Below are 5,051 nucleotides of genomic sequence, written 5' to 3' on the forward strand. Positions count from 1 at the left end.
GTTCTCTTTTGGCATGACTAATAACTCAATCGTTGATTATGTGTATTATGGGTTCCGAGAAATGGTTAAAAGTTGATTGTTTTTACTTTTAAATTCGACGAGGGGGTAAATTCTCAATTTTCTTCTTTGATTCGATATCCAACAATTTAGTTGTTTATGTGTATGGACCAAAGCTACAATCAATCTAAGTTTGATAATCTTGTCATGACTCCGGACCAAATTCTATAAATTAAATTAATCCAATTAAACATGTTATATATACACACACACACGCACTCAAACTTATCATAGACGCTATGTCATTTAATATATTATACAATATTAGCACTCTATAATCAATTATTGAGTTTGACTGCTGGCTGAAATCGGTACATTTTACTGATAATTTTTTTTATTGAAAATAGAAAGGAGTAATAGAACACGTATAATATATATAAACATGCGAATCTACATTAATTGAGTCCGGACCAAATTCTATCAATTAAATTAATCCAATTAAACATGTTAAATAGATATATATGCACACTCAAACTTATCATTATTTAATATATTATACAATATAAGCACTCTATAATCAATTAGAGTTTGACTGCTGGCTGAAATTGGTACACTTGACTAATAATTTGATTGGAAATAGAAAGGAGTAAAAGAACACGTATATATATAAACATGCGAATCTACATTAATTATGTTATCATAGATGCTATGTAATTTAATTTTAATTTTCATTCAGACCAAAACAGAAGTCGAGACTGTAAAGAAAGTGCAAGAAGATTACCTTTATCCAGTGACGGAAGCTTTCATTATTAGTGATCGATTGCTCTCCCAGGCACATATATCTACTTGCTCATTGTCGAAGATAAGCAGAAGTTCCAGAATATGGAGGCCATGGACATGAAAGCTACGCGGGCTTTGAAGAGGCACTACCCTGTAAATATCTCTTTCGTGGCATGCACGTTATTCACACCACAACGAAAGAAGATTATGATTTGATTAAATAAATAGCCCATCAGGAAAAAAAAACACAATTTCACTAACAATTGCTAGTATAAGTTCAAAAGAGACATGCATCCTCCAGTGATCACATCATACACATGGATTCATTTATGACACGAGGACGGGGGATGTTGCTGAAGACTGGCACTTGGCGGTGGTAAGGAAATAATCAGAGAGAGAGGCAAAAGGAGAGAATTCATACCAAAAGGTGAAGTACGCTAACAGGGATCCAGAATCTAAAGCCTGCAAAAATTCCGCAAACCCGTCAACATACAAAACAACAGTTACTCCGACCAGGATAGCTAACATTGTTTCTTAAGTGTCTCACCAAATAGCAACACTCATTCCATCATAACTAATGCATCATCGATCAGCTCTTCACCTTAACCCTCTAAAATCCAATCTTTCACTACATAATTATCATGCTTTCCTAATCCCATTGCTCTGTTTTTGAAGATTACCGACTTAATGGAATTGTTGTAGAGTGTTTGAGGGGAAGAGATGCACACAAAATCTGGATTTATCATTTACCTATATATCGATCCAGAGTAGAAATCGAGGTTAGGGTAAAGCTTTCTCTTGACAAAGTAATCGCCTGAGAGTGCAGCCTTCTCCAGAGCAACAGCTACTAACAAATCATCAGATCCTTAAATATCTAACCAACATCCCTTCTAAGAAGATCAACTATTCACTGAACTGAACAGGTTTGTGTTATTTTCTAAGAGAGACTTGATTATAAATGACATGAGATGTATACCTCAAACAGAGGATCCCTTCCAACAATAGAAAATACTTCCTCTGCCAGTTTCTTAATGACTTTTGCTCGGGATCATAGTTTCTGTAAACAACACGATGTCCAAAACCCGACATCTTCTGTTATGCCTTTTCAAGTTTATGTTAAGGGCTGAAGGAAGAAGGAAGAGATGTCAGGAGAAGCTTCGGTTTGAGAGGAAGGTTCCACAGACAACAGAGCAGAAATTCCAGAGCGGCTAATTATGATGTTATTCTGTTATTGCTTATGATTACAGTTTTGCTTTTGGGCATGTACATGTTTTTGGTAGAAGAAACGGTTTTAGTACAGCTCAGCATCTGCCGCTGAAGCTGCAGTATATGGACGGCTAGTAGAAGAAGTGAGGGGCACGTTTTGATTCTGGGAATTGTCATGTAAAGGGGAGAGAAGGGGTCTCTCATTAATCAAACCCACTTGTTTTGGTTTGTTAAGAAAGGAATTTTCTGCTTGTTTCTTTACAAATTGATCTGAGTTCATAACATCTTCCTCTTCCTGGACGTACATTAGTAAGCGGATGAGAATATCGATAGGATGACCGGACCAGAAATTCAAGTAACTTGTGGTTCAAAAAATAACTTACCTGTTCTTCACACCCTCGATTAACTCTCGGATTTTTCAACGGTTCCAATCTCCGATAATATCTTTAACACAGCCTGATGGAACCAAAGATGTTAGCACAAAAAAGAAAAACGTATAAAATTTGGACACCAGTTTAAACCTCATTTGCACCACCATGCAGGGGACCATATAGTGCACCAACAGCTCCGGCCACAGCAATGTACACATCAACACCACTGCAGAAACACGTGATTCAGTAAGATACCTCTTACCAGACTCGTTCGTCATCATGCCCAAACCAAAGAAAAGAGATGTACCTGGAAGCAAGATGCCTGGCAACAGCAGTGGAACAATTCATTTCATGTTCCGCATGCAGTATAAACAGGATGTCCAGGACTCGAGCCAGTCGAGGATTAGGTTTGTAAGACCTATTGCCCCTGTGATCATTTGAAAAATAGAAACTTGTTGGGACAGTGATTTCAGAAACTATGCAACTGTTCGACATGATCAATGCTTCCTATGAATGGGTTTAGGAAACATAAATCAGACATAAAAATCTTAAACATTGTTGATGATCCTTTCAAGTGTCTAACCAAATTAAGAGGAAAGTGATAGTGGGCAGTCACATACATGGAATCCAGGATATAGAGGAAATTCTCTGCATAAGAAAGGTTGCTAGAAGGAAGAACTGGAGGCCTTCCTGCCATCCTCAGATACGCAGCTGCTGCAAAAGCAGGTGCCTGCAAACGCATTCGATTTCATAAGCACATTGCAAAACTTCAGTCCAAAACCCACATTTAAATTCAAATCCATTTACAGATTTTGGGTGAAAAATTGAATAACCGGACACAAGGAGAAAGTAACAAAACAACAAATGGAAAAAGGGAAAACATACCTTTCCAAGAATGCGAACAATCTGTTTGTCTCTAACTTGTTTAGACTTGTAAATATCATGGTCCTGCACCCATTGCGAAGTCCCGACAAACCAATAAACAAACTAAAGCATAGTATATTCATATGGCCAGTTTCAGAAAGAGCTCATCTTAACAACACCGACAACACAATTGCAGACATGTCATTAGACAAGAAGTCAGTCCCAACTTACCCTGACAGCAGGGTTTGCATCAGGATGAAAGACCCATTGCACTAACAAGAACTCTCATTGGGTGAGTATCATGAGGCATAGACTGTATAATATCCTGCAAAAACATTCATAATAAGAAATATCAAGTCAAAACAAACATATTTTTTCACCAAACACTTGCTTTTCAAAATCGCCGGTACATTCGTCGCATATCTATAGCTCAAGAGCTCTAAGCTGAGTTCAGAACCCTCGATCGACATCAAACTATGTTGCTGTCCAATCAACTCGAAATGTTTTACAATGGTCAAACAGTCAGACCATCATGCAGACCTCCAGCACTAGACAACCGGAAACCGCCGAACGGTGGCACCGAACACGGAGAAGCGAGCGGTGGTAAGGAAATAATCAGAGAGAGAGGCAAAAGGAGAGAATTCATACCAAAAGGTGAAGTACGCTAACAGGGATCCAGAATCTAAAGCCTGCAAAAATTCCGCAAACCCGTCAACATACAAAACAACAGTTACTCCGACCAGGATAGCTAACATTGTTTCTTAAGTGTCTCACCAAATAGCAACACTCATTCCATCATAACTAATGCATCATCGATCAGCTCTTCACCTTAACCCTCTAAAATCCAATCTTTCACTACATAATTATCATGCTTTCCTAATCCCATTGCTCTGTTTTTGAAGATTACCGACTTAATGGAATTGTTGTAGAGTGTTTGAGGGGAAGAGATGCACACAAAATCTGGATTTATCATTTACCTATATATCGATCCAGAGTAGAAATCGAGGTTAGGGTAAAGCTTTCTCTTGACAAAGTAATCGCCTGAGAGTGCAGCCTTCTCCAGAGCAACAGCTAATAACCAGGATCGTTAAATTTAAGCCTTCTGTCTCCCTTACCAGTCGTTATCTGCCCACCATAAACCGATCCAACTCAAAATTCTTTAATCATACGTCAAATTTTTTCTCATTTCCAAGGACAAATAGGTAATACAGATCGAAATTCAGAGCGAAAACATCAAATTCACCGTTTATCCACTACCCATGCTCCTCGCAACCAAAAAGACAATTTTTTCAGCTTCCAGATTAGGGTTGGACATTCCTCCTTGAGATCAACGGATTTAACGGTACCTCCTTCGGAGTCCGTGACCTGATATGTCTTCCTCTTGCGCTCGTCGACGATCGTCAGCGTTCCCTTGGGGGAACCATGCAGAGAAATGTTCGCCGGCGTGCACCATCGCTCGATCGCGGACGATCTGACTGGCTCAACCGTAACCAAATGTGCCGACAGAACCGCCGATCTAGCTTTCACACTTTCCGAAATCTCCATTGCCACCGAATAAAATGATCAAAACCCAAAAATCGAAATGAAAAGAGAGGGAAGAAACAAACGGAGGAGAACATTCGTTTTTCTTTCGTTCTTATTTATATCCTTTTAGAGCAAGCGAGTTCTCTGCGGGCAAGATTATGGGACCAAAGTGACGTGTAAAACTCTAACGGTGAGATCAAATCATTTGAATCAACGGCTAAGATTTCTTCTAGAAACTGAAAATTCAAGTGCCTGGAATCTTATCTATCATTCATACGGGGACTCTAAGAGAGGGACCTCTAAGGCTCT

General features: G+C 38.9%; 1 pseudogene; it reads right to left on the reverse strand.

Annotated features, from left to right (window-relative positions):
* Positions 1 to 1,066: 1,066 nt before the first annotated feature.
* Positions 1,067 to 4,763, reverse strand: LOC104821186 (annotated as a pseudogene).
* Between the last annotated feature and the right edge of the window lie 288 nt (positions 4,764 to 5,051).

The sequence above is a fragment of the Tarenaya hassleriana genome, unplaced genomic scaffold, assembly GCF_000463585.1.
Source record: "Tarenaya hassleriana unplaced genomic scaffold, ASM46358v1 Cleome322, whole genome shotgun sequence".
NCBI classification, from domain to species: domain Eukaryota; kingdom Viridiplantae; phylum Streptophyta; class Magnoliopsida; order Brassicales; family Cleomaceae; genus Tarenaya; species Tarenaya hassleriana.